This window comes from Ovis aries, chromosome 3, assembly GCF_016772045.2.
Source record: "Ovis aries strain OAR_USU_Benz2616 breed Rambouillet chromosome 3, ARS-UI_Ramb_v3.0, whole genome shotgun sequence".
Classification (NCBI taxonomy): domain Eukaryota; kingdom Metazoa; phylum Chordata; class Mammalia; order Artiodactyla; family Bovidae; genus Ovis; species Ovis aries.
Window position 1 is genome coordinate 5,857,353 of NC_056056.1, and position 18,479 is coordinate 5,875,831.

At 42.5% G+C, this 18,479-nt stretch overlaps 1 protein-coding gene across 2 annotated transcripts in view; it reads right to left on the reverse strand.

The window, feature by feature from the left end:
* The window catches only part of ABL1 (ABL proto-oncogene 1, non-receptor tyrosine kinase), a 138,558-nt gene that overhangs the window by 71,775 nt on the left and 48,304 nt on the right, over nucleotides 1-18,479 (reverse strand). The gene's annotated exons all lie outside the window — the stretch shown is intronic.

The window sequence follows — 18,479 nt, forward strand, 5'->3', positions numbered from 1 at the left end:
GCTCTTAAATGTTGTTAGGCAAGACCAGGTTAGCGTTTATTCTACCATTAACTGAGGCAAGACCCTTGTGATGGTTAATTTTATGTGTCAGCTTAACTGGGTCACAGAGTACCCAGATATTTGGTCAAAATGTTATTCAGGTTCTTTCCACGTGGGTGTTTTTGGATGAGATTGCCCTCCTTAATGCGGGTGGATTTCATCCAATCAGCTGAAGTCCTGACTAGAAAAAAAGGGCTGATCCTCTCCCAAGTAAGATAGAATTCCTACTGCCTGACCACCTTTGAACTGGTATTCTAGCTTTGTGTAAGAATGGGATTTAAAAGTATATGAATTCATTTTTGCTTACGTTTGCACAACGAAGTGATGGAAAGACATCTAACAAAACTGACTATAGTGTTTATTCATGCAAGAAATGAGAATGGAATAACCAAGTAGTTCCGCACAAGGGTCAGAGTATGACTTCTCAATCTACTTTATTTACACATTAGTTTTTAAACTAGCAAATTCATTATTTTACTCTTAAAAAGTCATCACAGGAAATAGGGCTTGCCTAGCTTACTAACATATGAACAGGGATCTTAATATTCTGCAGCATGCTGGAGTCCAGTAGGGCATTCTCTGGAATTTAAGTCTTACTGGTGTAACTATTTCATAGTAATTAAATCACCTTGGATTAATTCCAAGACAGATTTAGCCTACCATTAAGGCAACAACTTAAGTAATATTTTGCTCAAAAGAAGAGCTAGACTGTGAATTCCCCAGGCAGCTGAAACTATGTCTTATGTCCAATTCACCTTTGTACATACTTAGAGCCAAGTCCTATAGTTATTCATTATTGATTGGATGGGTTGGTTGAATTAAGAACCTAATTCCACTGTTAAGCAAACAGTGTTAAGGTGAATTTCCGTAAGCCCTGTTTTCTAAGGATAGTGATAGATATCTATTGTTGAAGGGTTCACTGGGACTCCACTTGTTGGTTTCCCGGCTTTTGACCAGATTCTAGAGTTCTGAGGTTTACATAAGCACCATTTCTTTGTTGTTGTTGTTGTTTTTAATTGAGGTATACATCAATGAACTTAAATTCCAAAGAACCCCCTACTGGATTCCAACATGCTGCAGAATATTAGGATTGCTGTCCTTATGTTAGTAAGCCAAGCCAGCCCTATTTTCTGTCATAATGTTTTTGATAAAATAATACATTCACTAGTTTAAAAATCAATATATAAAAAAGATTCTCTCACTAAAAATTTTTTGATAAAGTAATACAAATTTATTTTAGAAAAGTCAGAGTGGAGAGTGCTAGTATCTTATTTTTTTATTTCTATTTGTCTTTTTAAAAATTTATTTTTGGTATTATAGTATCATACCTAAAATAGAAATTTAAACCAATACTTTATTGAAAAGCAATTATCCTCTAAGTAAAAATAAATAAATAAAATTTTAAATAATTAGAAATTTACATCCCACTTGAAAAATATACTGATTGCTTAATCAGCCCAACCATGGCTTTTTATTAAGAATTGTTCATGTTTATAAAGTGAAAAATACCTATTCTATAATTTATCTCTTCAGCCAGCTGCAATTTTTAGACATCAGAGTCTCTTACAGAGAAATGTACCTGAACAAAAAATATCTGGCCAGTTATGCAAAAGTAGAATCTGTCATGCTCATGTACTTATGATATTGTTGGGAAAACAATTTTAAAAATAAGAGCAAAGAAACAGCTACAAGGAACAGACTATTCTGAAACTATTTCCAGGAATAGGGTTTGTTTAAACAAAATGTATTAAGTAAAACCAGCTGCATTAAGGGTCAATGCCATCTGAAGTGGAATTCTAAAACCACCCACTTCATAATATCTGGGTAATTATTCCTTCCTGTTGCTATAAAGGAAACACTCAATGGCCAACTTGCTATAAGAAATCACGGCAAGGAGCAGTGTACCAATGAACAAAAGGCCCAACCGTAGCACAAGTGGATGCCCCCCAAAACCCTTGTGTCTCACTAGCACTAGCTAGCTCAAATAGCTTTATGCCACCATATCACACATCAAAGTGCTGAAGAAACGTGAAGGGAGCCACTCTTTTCAGGGTACCAGGAGAGAGGGGCCTATAGTCAGGAATAACAACATTCTGCCAGTGGGCCAACCGATGATGCTTTCACACAAACTGGTTAAAAAACAAACAAACAAAAAAACCACTCCTTGAATTAAAATATGCTCTAGGGAATTCCAAAAAATGCATACTTATTTTCCAATCTGAAAACTAAAACACATCTCAAGAAAAAGGGGAGTCTGAATCATAAACAAGGTTTCATTATTTAAAATCATTTTCCTTAACTTATAACAAAAGCATAAAAAAGAGCTTGCTTCTTTGAAGACTTCCTAGTGGCAATATATCAGGGGAACCCTTCATGAAGTCATGTGACCCAGTCAGGAATATCACCCGTTATGAAAGTGTTTCCCAATGCATCATCAGTACTGGTGGCAGGACTGTAATCAAAACAGTGCAGTTGAGAAATGCAGCCATTAATCATTTTATTTTGGAAACCAATTAGGGGATGAGGAAGGAAGAAAAAACAGTGATTCATTTGTTTTGATGAAATCTGGCCTTCAAAAGACAGAACAGGCCAGGAGACACACATATTTTTATGGTCTAAGGTATCTTAAACTAGACCTTTAAAAAAAGATTTTTCCCAGGCTCACTAAATGACCAAAATAAATCAGTTAGCTTATGAACCTGACTATGATGTATTCTGCTATATTTACGGATGTAAGCTTACAGGTAAAAAATAATACATATGACTTAAAGGCAGTCACAAACTTAAACTCAACAAGATAGCGATGTACCACCATCCAATGTCACCAGCAAGATAATGGTGGCCCAGGTTTGAAACTGCACTCATTAGCTGGGTTTACCTCACTCTTTAAAAAGCAGGCAAAGCTCAGTATTAAAATTCAAATCAAAATGTGCAGTTCGCAACACAGCTTATATGGACCACAGCTGTTTCTCAGAAGAAACAGCCTGAAACTTCTAAAATCCACCCAGAGGATAATATCAACAATGTCCTGAAAGGTTTTAAGAACATTCCAATTATAGGGATTCCTGATTAGTATGACTACTGCTGCTGCTGCTGCTGCTAAGTTGCTTCAGTCGTGTCTGACTCTGTGCGACCCCATAGATGGCAGCCCACCAGGCTCCCCCGTCCCTGGGATTTTCCAGGCAAGAACACTGGAGTGTGTTGCCATTTCCTTCTCCAATGCATGAAAGTGAAAAGAGAAAGCGAAGCCACCCAGTCGTGTCCGACTTGCAGCGACTCCATAGACTTCAGTCTACCAGGCTCCTCTGTCCAAGGGATTTTCCAGGCAAGAGTACTAGAGTGGATTGCCATTGCCTTCTCCGGATTAGTATGACTACCATCTGTTAAAAATTCATAATTACTTGGGCCCAGGTTAGACTTCACAATACTTATTGAGAACAAAGCAGGTAGAGGCTGAGTCCTTGGAGGAACTAGGGGAATGCAGAGCAAAGTAAATCTATGGAAGAAACTTTTGAAGAAATTCATCAATACTGACAGGAATACTAAAAATAAGCAAATTTCATACGGTTCTTGGTGGCTGATTAAAAAGTGTTGTTCCTTAGCAACATCTAGGAGCCATTACTATACAAAGCAAGATGGTATTGGTGGAGAGTATCTGATTAGAAACCAAGAAGGCATGAGCTTGAGTCCTGGGACTCTGTCCCTTCATGAACACAGGCAAGTCAATTAACCTCTCTAAGCCCAACAACCTTTACCCATACAGCTGAGATAATATCGGCCATCTCATATGACACCAAATGAGATGATGTCACACGACCAATGTTGCCAGCACAACCACGTAAACAGAAGGTACAGTATTATTTGAAATAGCTCTTAAAAATCTTTTTTTCTTAATTTGATTCTAGTTGATTTTCTCTTAAAATATCCTATTCAACATGTTTCACACATCTTAACCCATCTTATACTCTCCCTATTCGCTATTTCCACTCTTTGCACTGCCCAGGACCCTACGTCAGAAATCTTACTTGACGCAGCTACTGGTCTGTGGAAGGCTGGGAGAAGGATGAAACACCTGAAGGGTGGTCAGTGCAAGAAGAAGCTGATGGAAACTGGAAAGGAAAAAGAAGAAAATCAAGAGCCCATGAGTGAAATGAAAACGGTCACATCCCTGGCAACACAGAAGAGGCTTTAGGTTACTTGCGGCCTTAGGCTACCATGTGGCCTCTTAAGGGCAGAAAATAAAGAAGAAAGTTCTCAGTTTGAGCAACCACTTCAGTGTCCAGAGAAAGGGAAAATGACACATTAGCAATGAGAAACTCAGAGCAAATTCCCAGAGACTGTCTCAACCTAAGTGATGGTGGGTCCCGGCAAACATGCAGGGCTTACCTCACAAGTGAACCCCAAGACACCCTAGGTCTACTTCCTAGACAGAAATGCTATTCTGTTGTCAACTTTCTTACTCTCATTCTGTCTGGATGGAAGAAAGATGATTTGGAGGTTTAAATCCTGGCTAGGCTCTAAACCACCTGGGATCTTCAGGCAAGTTAATCCACCTTTCTGGGTCTATTCAGCTTCTTAAATTTCACTTTTTTTCTTGGAGTCATTTCCCTTTTGAAATATATCCTTGGGAATGTCTTTTAGTGCTGAGTTCTCAGTGGTAAATTCTTTTTATTTACCTGAACATGTCTTTATTTCATTCTCATTCTTGAAAGACAGTTTCATGGCTATGCAATTCTAGGCTAACAGCTATTTTCTTTGCCTCCATTGAAAATATCGTTCCACCATTTCAGGGCTTCTCTAGCTGTAGTAAAGCCAGCCATCGCTCTGCTCTTTGGTAGGTAATCTGTCTTTTCTCTATAGCTATTTTAAGAGTCTTCTCTGTTTTTGATGTTCTGTAGGTTCACTATATATTTAGACATGTGTTTCTTTCCTTCTTTCCCTTTTCTCTTTGACTGCTTTGGACTTTAATAGGCTTCCCGAACCTGAGAATTTTTCTCTCTCTACCACCCTTAGAACTTAGGACAAGAGAGGCCCCTGTCCTCAATTCCACAATTTAACAGAATCCAGCTCTCTCCATAAGGCAAGTGGTCTCAAGGTTCAGGGGATATGTCCACCCAGAGCCTGTGTAGCATACTTCAGGTACCCGGGACCCTGGAATCCCCTACCTAAACAGCTCCAGCCCACAGTCAGGGTTTACCTGGATCTCTTCCTCATGTCTACTCTAAAAGTGGAAGGCACCAGCAGTGTGGACACATGCCAGAGGGTGTCCTCAGGTGGCACGTCTGTGAGAAGTATGAACTGAGATTATATATGTAGGGTGAAACATCCATGCGTGTGTGCTCAAGGCTCCTAGGCAGTGCAGAAAACAGCCGGGGGAAGAAGGAGAAGAGGGTCAGGCCATAGGCCGGGGTTTGGCTCAGTGTGCGCTGCTACATGCCAGTGCAAAATTCTGCGAAGTCTGGACACTCTAAATTTCTAGGGTGCTGTGGTATATTCACCGAGAAAGGAATACAGAACATACTTTATTTAATAGTTTGTTACATTTGTAACTTTTAAATATTTAGACATATGGTGTGTAAGTTTCCATTTATACTGATGCACTCGCTCTGGCAATGGCACCCCACTCCAGTATTCTTGCCCGGAAAACCCCATGGATGGAGGAGATTGATAGGCTGCAGTCCATGGGGTTGTGAAGAGTTGGACACGACTGAGCGACTTCACTTTCACTTTTCACTTTCATGCATTGGAGAAGTACATGGCAACCCACTCCAGTGTTCTTGCTGGGAGAATCCCAGGGACGGCGGAGCCTGGTGGGCTGCCGTTTATGGGGTCGCACAGAGTCAGACACGACTGAAGTAACTTAGCAGCAGCAGCAGCAGCAGCAGCTGTCACACATGTTAAGGGATGGCTTGATTTCATCAGTTATAAAATTTTTCACCCATTACTGCTTTCAGTATTTCCTCTAGGCCATTCTCCACAGCATCTTTTTCTTAGAACTCCAATTAAACATAAGCTGGATCCTCTCACTATGTACTCTCTCTTAACCAACCCACTGTCTGCCTCTCCCTCTCTCCAAACTGCAAGCTCTGTTATGTCTCCAAATTTATCTTCCAGTTCACTAATTCTCTCTTCAGCTAGATCTGTTTCCATATTCAATCCCTTCTTGAAATTTTTATTTCAAAGATTACACTTTTCACTTCCTGACATTATATTTGGTTTTTAAAATAAATTTGCCTGGTTCTGCTTGATGATATCTTTTTATTTACTCATACTTGCAACTCCTCCTTTTGTTTCCAAAAACTACTAAGTGAATTTATTTTATATTCAACATCCAATATTTCAAATATCTGAAATCATTAGATGTCAGAGCTGACTATGATTTCTAGTGACGCTTGCTCATATCTTCTGTGTGTCTGCCTGTCAGCTTTTTTGGTGTGTTCACATTGGTTGGAATGACCCACAGGAACTCTTTTGAGTCCAGAGAAGACTTTGATTTGCTTCTGTCAAGCACCCAAGACCACTAAAAACCTAGGTCCACTTTAAGTCAAGAATCAACTTGTAGTTATTGGAGGGGGGTGGGGGGTCACACAAATAGTATAAAATCAGTTTCCAAATCCATGTGAGAGCAGGTCAGTAGCCACAGTTCTTATGTTACTTTTTTTTTTTTTAACTTTGTCCTCCACCCAAAGCCAAAAGTGAAACAGAAACTTTTCTTGCTGCTTGATATTATATAAAGTCCTTCTCTCCTAGTCCACCTTTCCTCTGAGAGTCTAACCTCTCTCAAGTCTTGGCTTCACAAGAAATAGTCCTGGATCACCAGCTAACTCACTTCTCTATCCTCAGAGAGCCCAAGGTTTGTCATAGGCACACTACTCCCCTCCTTCCCCCCACCAAAGTTCCAGGTCATCCGAATCGATGTACCAGGGTATCATCAATGGATGCTTATTCTGGGGGTAAAGTTTTGTAATAGCAGACTATTTACATTGTCACAGAATGTCTTCCCCACAGATTGCTTTTTAGTTGTGAGAGCAAAACCAACAACTAATTATCCAAACCACACACTTCAAATCAATGTCACTAATGACAGGCAGAAGGACACTGTGGGTACCTGGATGTCATACCATGAGAAAGACATGGCTTGACTTTTGTAGTATTCTAACCAGGGGTGCATGACCTGAATCTAACAGGAAGGAAACTGGCCAGAACTGAAAAACATTCTATAAAATAACTGGCCTATATTCGTTAAGAAATATCAGTGCTGCGCAAGATAGAAATACTAAGGAACTGTGCGAGATTACCGGAGACTAAAGAATATGACTGCTTAATGCAATCCCGGATCCTCGGCTGGGTCCTACACTTGGGGGTGGGGGTGGAGAGATGCTCTAAAGGGCATTACTGGGACAGCTGAGAAAGCTGGAAACACAGATTACAGATTAAACAAGAATATTGTCATCAGAGTTAAAATTTTCCTAAATTTGGTAATCACACTGCAGTTAAATAAGAGAATATTCTTGTTGTAAGGAAATATATTTGAAACATTAAGGGACAAATATTACAACCTCAACTGACTCAGAAAAATGAATTTTATATCCACATACACATATGGGGGGGTGCAAGAAAGAAGGCTAAAGCAAATGTAAACTGACAAAAATCCTAAAAATCGATGAATCTAAGTAAAGAGCGTGTGGGAATCTCTATACTATCCTAGTAAATAGCTTGTAAATTTTGAAATAATTTCAAAATACAAAGGAAAAAAAGTGGGTGATCTAACTTGAGCCAATGGTAGACGTGGAAAACAGAATAAGCAGACATACAGAGCTTGCATTAGCAACCTACACTGATCTGCAAGGGACCTAAAACTCCAGTTTACCAAGTATTCCTGCTGAGGAACAGGTGAAGAAATAATACAGAGCTCTGCTCCCATTTAAGATACAGAAAGTTGTAAGAAAAAGTCTCTCTCAACCTAACAAGAAAAAGTTAAGAGTATCTATAAAATTGTAACATTTCTTGAGCTAATCAAAGAGAGCTGAGGTCACGAGGTAACCAAGTGAACTGAATTCTAAAGAGTGGCAAGTCCCTCCAAGGAGAGACAAGACATACAGACTGTGCGACCTTTCACATAGCACAAGAGAAAAAGCTGGATGTCATAAAAATCAGGTAAAAGGGAAACAGCTGAAATTTTAATGAATTCTTATAACAGTTGTGGCTTAGTATAACAGATCTCTGGGGGGTCCAAACATCACTGCTGTCTGGACTGACTTGCAAGCTCCTTCCCATGAGGATTATACCAGATGCTCATGAGAAAGACTGGGGGCAGAGAGGGAGACTGGAGAGCGCTTCACCTCCCCCAGTATTGACTTGGGATAAAGTCGTGCCCACTTCCTGGACAATTCTCTCAAATAATGCTTTTTAATCCACCAGGGGGAAGGGCAAGAAACCCTCCCTGCACCCCAGGATCCAGGCAAAGATCTACCATTTCTGGGGGTGGAGGAGAAGCAAAGACATCGTTGACTGAATTGGTCATTAATACAATATAGAGGTCTGCTATTGCTGGGGAGGAGCAGCCCGTGAGAAATTATATTCCACTCCTGCCATAGAGGGACTTCCCTGGTGGCTTAGACAGTAAAGCATCTGCCTACAATGTGGGAGACCTGGGTTCGATCCCTGGGTCGGGAAGATCCCCTGGAGAAGGAAATGGCAATCTACTCCAGTACTATTGCTTGGAAAATCCCATGGACAAACGAGCCTGGTAGGCTACAGTCCATGGGGTCTCGAAGAGTTGGACACAACTGAGTGACTTCACCTGCCATAGAAGGTAGAGTTTGTGTGCCACAGAGGGTGGAAGTGCTGGAATGCTAAGAAAGCCCCAGCACAGGACTAAGGGGACCAAGCAATTCCCTGTCCCAAGCAACCACGTGTCTGGCTCCAAGTAGAAAATTACAGCAATTTACCACTTGGGTAATAATAAAGGTAGGTTAAAAGTAAAAGAATAGGGAAAAAACTACATAAGCATTATCAAAAGGAAGCTGAAGTGGCTATCTGAACAAAAAGTATTACCAGGGATTAGGAGGGATGATACATAATGATAAGAGGCCCATTCAAGTCTAAACAGTCCTAACTGTGTCTATACCTAATACCAGAGCTTTAAAATATAAAAAGAAATAATCTAAATAAAAGTAATTTAGTCTTTCCTTTCATTCCAACTAGTCATTTCTTTGTCCTTCCTTCATCCTTACTAGTCCAACTTTTATTACTCGTTACTATATGGTAACCAGCTTTGAAAGCTAATGACTAATTTCAATATATTTTCATTGCAGCACTGTTTGTGTTAACAAAACAACTTAAATGTCCTATGACAAGTTGGCAGAGACGTTTATTGCCTTAGGGAAGAGGGAGGAGACAACGTAAGAGGAGTTAAGTCCTACCAGTAAGAAGTAGCAGGTCTAAGCCTCCCATATCAAAGTGTGAAGAGAAGAGGAAGAAGCAAAATAGACAGACATGTCATCACCGCCCCTTCCTGCAACATTCTGAGGGCAGGGATGACGTATCAGTCAGGGACAGACGTATCAGTCAAGAGACAGAAACCACAGCAGTAATTTGTACAGGGAAATTTTAATATAAAGAATTAACTAACAAAAAGTTGTTAACTAGTAAGAGGGCTTTCTAACTGTGTGTTCTTAAGAGTCCCTATGTGTCTATTTGGCATCCATTAACTAAAGGGCCAAAGTACCCAGCCAAGCTGCTTACATCGGCCCCGTGATCCCGAGCCTTCATTCCAAACCACCTCCTTATCCAGCTCTCACACACCCAGCTGGTACTTCCCCTGCCCTAAGTCATCCAGGGCCAAGGGAAAGCACACGACGAAGGAACTAACAACTTGGAAGAGCCTCCCCGCCACTCCAAAGATGAGGCTCACACCCTGCACAGAGAGGTCCTGCTCCATTGCAGGAACACACAGCTAGCTGGGGGCAAGGACACCTGCCAGCAGGAGCAAAACAGGCCTCTGGACGTGGGCCATGCAGTGGGGAAACCTGTTAGGAGAGTGTGTGAATGGGTGGAGCCAGTCCCCAGTGTGGCCTCTTGGGTGGTCTGGGAGGGATGCTGAGTGTCACTGGGCGTAGTCCACGAAAAGCCATGCCCCACTGAAAATTGCACACCGGAAATGGGGAAGGAAACCCCTTCTCCCTCGATAGCCTTGCGGGGTCCCTTCAACTCTGTCCCTCTACTGACAAAGCCTAACATGAAGCCAGCTGGCAAAGAAGAAATGCTTACAGAGTCCAGATCCCATGTCACAAAGCAGGGCAAAGAAAAACAGATTTGGAGATGAAAGGCAATAAATGGGGACCTGGCACAGAGACGGGAGGGGAGGGCAGGCTTGTAGACAGAGGGGAAATAACGGGCTTGTGCCCCACTTGAAACTCGAGAGGGGACCACCTTGCAGGACAACCTCCCGTCCATACACAGGGAAGGCCACAGAATAAAAGTGGGGCGGTGGCATGGCAGGACGAGACACAGGGAAAGCCTGAATCGAAGCACTCTGAGCCTCCCTTAGTTTCTGTGTGGGAAGAAAGGGACTCAGAAGTTCTTTTCTGGTTCACGGAAAAAAAAAAAAACCCCAAGTCAAGAGCCATGTCATCTGCCACAGGGTGAATGCACTGAAAAGGCAGACGAGGCTAGTCAGCCGGGCCTGATGGAAACAAAGAGTAAAAGAGAACGCAAGGTTACCAAACACACCTCCGGGGACGTCTGCACAAAGGGCCCAGACGGGACTAGATCAGCAAAGGCAGCGAGCACGGAGCCTGGCCTCATCACAAGACCTCATTATCCTCAAGCCACTCAGATGCCATTCTTTCCTGGGGAAGGGCAGGGGAGGGGGAGGAGGGAAATGTGGAAGCCTCAGAGCTCACCCAGAAGGCAATTTTTAAACTGAAAGGAAATCAGACCTTGTTAACTGGCTAATTAAAACACTTCTCCCCACTACAAGATGGCAATTTATGAGGAAGACAGATTGGTGATTTATAGAAAAAAAAAATACTCTCATATCTCTGCACAGTAGGTGGTAGTATATAAATCTATCACTCATCTACACTACTATATGTCTTTAAAAGAGAGGGAAAAACCAAAAAGAACACACTGACTTGTATATACATACAATATTAAACTTCATCACGTCTAAGACGCCACTGTGAGATACAGATTTACTTTATGTATCATTAAACCATGGCATTCTAATAGAATTATTATAAGATCCATCCTGATATTAGAGTTTTTCTTCTCAATTTTTAATTTTTTAACCACTTTTTAAAACTGGCATATAATTGATATATAAGTTACAGGTGCACAATATTCACAATATCTGAAGGCTATATTCCATTTATAGTTATTATAAAATATCTGTTATAGAGCTTTTTAAGTGTGAAATAATGGACATTTCACAATTAAAGTAGCTCTGAAAAAACACAGGACAAACTAGCAAGGTAGACCTTACTTTCTACCAAATACCTTCCTTTGTTGCTTTCATTTTCTTACTCTGTGTACTTAAAAAAACACACACGCACAAACTTCCCTACTGCTGCTGCTGCTGCTGCTGCTAAGTCGCATCGTGTCCGACTCTGTGCGATCCCAGAGACGGCAGCCCACCAGGTTCCCCCGTCCCTGGGATTCTCCAGGCAAGAACACTGGAGTGGGTTGTCATTTCCTTCTCCAACGCAGGAAAGTGAAAAGTGAAAGTGAAGTTGCTCAGTTGTGTCCAACTCTTCGCGACCCCATGGACTGCGGCCCACTAGGCTCCTCTGTCCATGGGATTTTCCAGGCAAGAGTGCTGGAGTGGGGTGCCATTGCCTTCTCCGAAAAGACACCCTGGTCACTCTCAATTTTAGGGAAGAACTTAAATTTCTACCCAGACACATTCTAATTCCAACAAAACACGGGTTCCCAATTCACAGCTGTCCAAATTCACATGTAACCTGCTGCTCCACCTCTCTGCATTTTGGCGGATACCTTTCTGGTGCTTCACTTTACTATCAGAGCACATCTCAGTGAGCTGGCCGAGTAAAGGATGCTCTCTCTACTGCAGGTGTGATGGCTGTCCCCACACAGAGGAGACAACCCCAGGCTCCATCTCATCTCAGCAGCTCTCTGTGGTTCATATAAAAGGAGGCCAGCAGCTGATTTAATATTCCACTGGAGAGTTACACTTTGGGTGTTTATTTTCATCTTCACAGGAGTGAGGACCTTCCTAGGCCATCTGGTTCATCCTTAACTCTTTTGAATGGTTCATCTTTAAAACATTGCTGTGAGTTGGGGAATTTTGCATATGACCGCACGTTGAACAATGCTACTGGATCCATGCTGATTTTCTTATGTGCACCAATGGTGCTGCGCTGGTAGAAGAGAGAAGGTCCTTATTCTCTGCTATCAGGAGTCTACAGGCAATTTCCAGGTGGCTGGGTAAAAAGGAGGTGTTTGTATGTAAAGAGAGACGGAGAGGTGTGGCAATTGTTAATAGCTGATGAATCAAGGGGAGGGATAGACTGGTTGTTCTCTGCACTTATTATTCCAAGTTTTTACCGGAAATTTTTATCTGAAAATTTTCATAATAAAAAATTAAGAAAATAAAATAAATGTTCTTGATAAGTCAATCAATCCTTCTTAACATCTTCAGGAAAGGAAATTTCATGACTTCCCATGAAGCCAATACAGCTGCAGCATCTTAATAAGGGGAACCTTGACCACCACTGAAGCAGCCATTAAATACAATTACCGGGGAGGTCTCTGCAGGCACCGTGCTAAGAGCTTTAGCTCATGGCCTCTCTGCATCCTCTCAGTAATCCTTTGAGGTGGGTGTGTGTTATCACCATTCCTATCTCATGGGAGTCAGAGCCAAAGCTTTCAAGGGGTAACCCAGTAACTATGAGATCCCACTCCAGTTACGGTGGAGTCAGGATTTCTGGGCAGAGAAACTCTGGGGCCCATACTCTTTATACCGTCTCTTCAAACTTGGATCAGGACTCATTCCTGGTCATGAAATCCACTAGTAAGGCATAGCCCAGCATTTTTCAACTTTTTGAAATAAAATAGAAAAATCACTGTGCAGGATGAAGAGGGTGTGTATTAATTCACAGATTTTCTTCAGACACACAGAGTGAATCGTACTAGAGAATATGTTCCCCACACAGGTTACAATGTTTGAAAACCACTGCGTTATTCTATATTGCTGCTGCTTCTTTCATTTCCTGCCCAGAAGCCTCACTGTTTAGGAGACGAGAGGAAAAAAAAGCAACGCAGATTTAGAGAGTTAAGAGGGAAAATTCCACTGGGAATTCTCTAATCTCAATATAAGCCAAAATAATATACTTTTAGTACACACTAATAGATAACAATGCAGCTGGCAAATTTGCTGATATAAAAGACATTTTCAAGTAGGAATCTGGATAATCCCCTTGATGTTTGTTACAGTGAGATGTTATCTGCCATTCTATTAAAAGATACCAATTTAAAATTCCAGCTGAAACGGTACATATAAATACAGTCAGTTGTTAAATGAAAATTCTTCTCTGGTGATTCTTCTCCACTGAAAATCCCATTGCATGTCAACACGACTGAGGTCAAGAATGATGAGTGAAAACTACACCGAGAAGTCCAAGGTGAGGCGTGTCTGTGTATGTGTCTGTGCTGGCAGTGCAGGACCGCGCAAACGAGTGATACAGAATTCTATCAGCAGCGTCTCCCCAAACCAAGTACCTAACCTTTTTTAAAAGGTTAAATAAGAAAAGTGAAGGGGGGGGGGGGATTCCAAATGTGTTGAAGGACTATCATTTAAAGAGGATTATCTGTGAATTAGTCTTACCAGCACCAAATGAAGTCATAGGAAGAAAGTACTATGTCTTTAAATCCACAGCTATTTTTCATTCCAAGTTTCTGTTTAAGGCCATTACTGCTCCCTTGGGACTGTATTGACTCACTGCATCTTCAGAATGACGCAAGTGAGCTTCTCTGTACAACTTCAAAACAGACTGTGAATATATCCAGGCAAAGGCTGTCTGGGGAGCCAACAGATCCATCAGGCACCCATTCGCACAACTACTGCTAGGACTGGGCAGGTGACGAGAATGCTCTGCTTCTCATCTTCAATTTCATCACAGTCTGAAAACTTTTCTCAACTGGTAAAAGACCCTGACCACTTTTTCCACATCTTTTCTTAGCTTGCCTGTCCTCTTCAGGACCTCAGATCCACCTTCTCGGCCTATCTGGGGTCCAGTCTACTTTCTTAGACTTACTTGGTTATGTAGTAAAAGGAGAATCAAAACGAGAAATCCAGTGCAAATTTCTCCAGTGCTGGGTCTCTTACACATCTCCAGCTCCCTCCTCTAATTTTTTTTTTTTTTTTTGTGGGGAGTGGGAGGGCAATTTCAATTATCCTTGCTCTCCTGCCCCATTATTAGAAAAAACTGAGTGCTGGCTGTAACTCAATATTCCTTCCAGTGCTAACAGAGACAGCAGCGAATGGTTCCCCTCAACTCCTGCATCAGTCCCCATCTGCATCCAGCAATCACAGGGAGAGTGGGAAACGGGGAGGGCTGGCTGTGGCGGACCTCCACGCGGCCATTTAAAATCGAGGAGCAGCAGCCCACGGCGCGCGCTGGGCTCCGTGCGGGCACTGGAGATGGAGCAGGCAGGCCCCGACAGCCACGGGCCTTCCCTGCACAGAGCTGACAGTCTAGTGAAGGAGGGAGGCTTTAAATGACTGTCACACTAATAGGGTTCGTTGTGAGCACGGAGAAGTGCTAACAAGGACTAACACAGGCGCTAGACGATCTGGCTGAGAGTGCACAGGCCTCGTTGAAAGTGACAGGTAAGATGAGACCTTGAGGAAGAGGTGATGTTTGCCAAGGAGAGGAGAGGGTGGGATATGAGAAGCCGGGGGAACAGTTCACCTGGAAATAGCAAGGACAGAGGCCCGAGGCAAGGAAGCACTCGCTATAAGAATCAGTATGAGGTTAACGGAGTCCAAGCCTGAAGCTTCAAGGGGCTTCATCTGGAGACCAGTCACACAGACAGTCCCAATCACCGCCAATGTGGCAAAGAAAGGCAAATAAGGCTACAGCTGCCTGGCCTGAAAGCCAGGTAACTTCAGGGTCACCTGGTTCAGCACATTTCCTAAAAGCCCTACTGCTTCCTTCCCAAAACACATGACCGAAAGGCAGAGACTGAACCAACATAAATGTGCGTGCCTTTTTTTTTTTTTTATTAAAGTAGTTTACATTTGGGGCTGACCATTTTCACACAGTGTTCTTTCTGAGAACACTCAAATTATAAAAGGTATCCGTGGTGCCAGAAAGCAGAGTGGGGTCTATTAATACAACAGCTGAGCAGCTGTAAATAATAAAACCTCGAATAATCAAGCTATAATGTCAGGCTTTGCCTGTAGTATCTCTCAAAATCAAACACAAGTTCATCATATTTCTATTTTATCCTTTCAACATGGGTGGCGATAGTGGTAAAGAAATCTACCGCCAATGCAGGACACACAAGAGGCAAGGGTTTGATCCCTGGGTCAGGAAGATCCCCCCTGTGTAGGAAGTGGCAACCACTCCAGTATTCTTGCCTGGAAAATTCCGTGGACAGAGGAGCCTTGAGGGCACATTAGCCACCCAAAGTATCAGACCTATGACAGTGTTTTAAAGAGAAGCTCCTCAGGTAACAGATTACTCACATGCTCTGTATTACTGGGTGCTTAGTTGAGGCACCCAACTAAGATAGTTCACCATCAAATGCACCACTTTGAACTCATTTCTCTATATAAATGTATACGCTCCCCCTCCCCAAGCATAAAGGGATAAACAGTACAAGGCCCTTTCGGGATTTACTACTGGGGACTAAAGTCTTTAACATATCTCAAGACTTTACAGGACTTTGTATCAGAGGTGAAACTGTACCCCAATATGCCATAAGTCAGCAAGCTCTAACATAAAGTAAAAAATGGCGGAGGGCAGCAAAGAGGCAACGGAGGATGGAATTTTTATAGTAAACAGCTTTGCCATTGTGAATAATGACTGTTACTAAAATGTGCGGCTGCTTTTCCAGTATCTCCCTCTTTCTCCCTCTGTTGATCTCCGTTGCCATAACTACCACTTGAATCATCTTAACAACTGCATACACATCTCCAGTGCTGGTACTGCCACTCTGTCGCTCCAGCTCGGCTTTCGTTCACCTGGCAGCTGCTTAGACCAGAGGCTGCAAACACAGCGCACGAGGGGCTAAGTCCTAGTTCTCAATATATGGTAATATTTAAATCTCAATCATAATTTTCAATCAACTAGAAAGTTTTTTCTTCCCTAATTGCCACAAACTTTTTAATTTTCAAGGAGAAAATGACAAATTTTCAAAATATAAGAAACCTCTAAAAAATTCTAAGCTCCATATTTGGCTCTGTATATTTGGCTTCATGGCCTATGCTTTCCTCTATCTGCAGTCATCCATCATCATCAACGGTGGGAAAATAACGACTGGGTTTCTGGGGAAAGATGATGGACTGAGCATGCGTGCTCAACTCCTCTTCTGACGGCGGCGCCTTTAAATTACAGCACAGGAATTTCAAAGGAAGTCTAAACCCACGACAAGGAAGAGAAAAGAGAGTGGGGTTGTCATCGGACTAGAAGTTCTAACTAAATTTTTTTAGAATCTGAAAGTGGATGGGTACACATTGCCTGGTGAAGCAGAGCGGAGGAAATCACCGCTGTGCAGTCTTGAAAGAGGAGAGTGGTTAAGAGGGAACCCATGTGCCGGGAGAACTCCAAGCACTGAGATGGCAAGCAGAACGTAGGGTGGAAGTGAGACAGGGGAGTGAAAACTGAGGGATGCAAGCCTGAGCACAAAAGGATCCACAGCCAAAACCCACACCTGACCCACCTCTGCACCCCTGGACACTCACCCCACCAGCAAGGAGGAGTCTGCTCCAAAGGAGTCTGCAAAGCACAGATGCAGCCCACTGATGCCCCGCTGTCAACTAAGCCACCGGAGAAGGTTTCTTAACTCCCCTACTCACCCACATACACACTCACCCTCCCGATTCCCACTTTTCTATGGACAACAAGGATCACCAGACTCTTGAGGAAAGCCTAGAGCATCACAGAAAGAGATCAAGACAAACAGATTAACCCTGAAGGGAACAGGTAATTTAGCGGGAAAAAAAAATTTAAAGCACCAAAACACAAGACCCTACAACTCCTCTAATTCATACCCTCAGAGAGTCTCGTAAAGATTACATGTTGAGAAATCAAGAATGTCATGCTAGAGAAAAGATTTTAAAAATTAAAAAAGAAACCCTCTGGTAGTTAAAAACATGAGTGCTGAAATTTAAAAAAAAAAAAAAAAATTGAGGGCTTCCCTGGTGGCTCGGTGGTAAAGAAGCTGCCTGCAAAATGCAGGGGAGACATGTTCGATCCCTGATCCGGGAAGACCCCACACACTGAGGAGCAGCAGCTAAGCCCGTGCTCCAGAGTCCGGGAGCTGCAACCACTGAGCCCGTGAGAAGAGAGCCGCCCTCGCTCACTACAACTAGAGAAAGCCCGTGCAGCAGTGAAGACTCAGCACAGTCAAAAAATAACCAACTACATAAATAAAAATTCTTAAAAAAAAAAAAAATGAATGAAAAGTAGGGACTTCCTTGGGGGTCCAGTGGCCACACTCCCAATGGAGGTTTGACCCCTGGTGGGAGAGCCAGATCCCACATGCCACAACTAAGACTTGGGGCAGCTTAATTAATTATTGATTTTTTTTTTTAAAGCATGAGAGGTAGTCAAGGAAATTTCCCAAAACCCTAGAAAAAAGGCAAAGTCCAGGAGGGCAAATATGAAATTAATACAAAGAGCCCCTGTGGTAAACACGACCCAGATTCACGGCTTCCGTGGTGGTCTGCACTCTCCCTACTCTGCCCAGCCCCTCCGAGGCTTTCTCCTGTGTGATACCATCCTGGCCACCAGGGTGCCTGGAAATCAGTTACCACAACTTGTCAACTGAGGGTCACTTAGAGCTCACCTGATTCAAATTTCACAGAGGCCACCTAGAGCAGACTGACCCCTCAGGCTTAACTTCTGTATCTCACAGTGGCTATACCACTCAAGCACACACAGTCTCTCTTGCATTGCAGACATCTGTTCTGCCTTTTGGGGTCCTTTCCCCTTTTTTCCTTAAAGTATAAAAGTTTCTTTGTGAGAGTCTGCTCCAGGTCAAAGCTCAGTTTTCATTTATCTGAAAACGTTATTCCCTGATTATTAAAAAGTTATATTTTAGCTGAGTTTAAGATTCTAGGTTTGGCAATCATGTTCTCTGAGCCCTTTTAAAACACTGCTCCACTATCTTCTGGTTTCCACTGCTGCTGCAGAGGAGTCTCCCTGGGAGGCAATCAATTTTCTTTTTGACTCCTTTAAGATCACCTT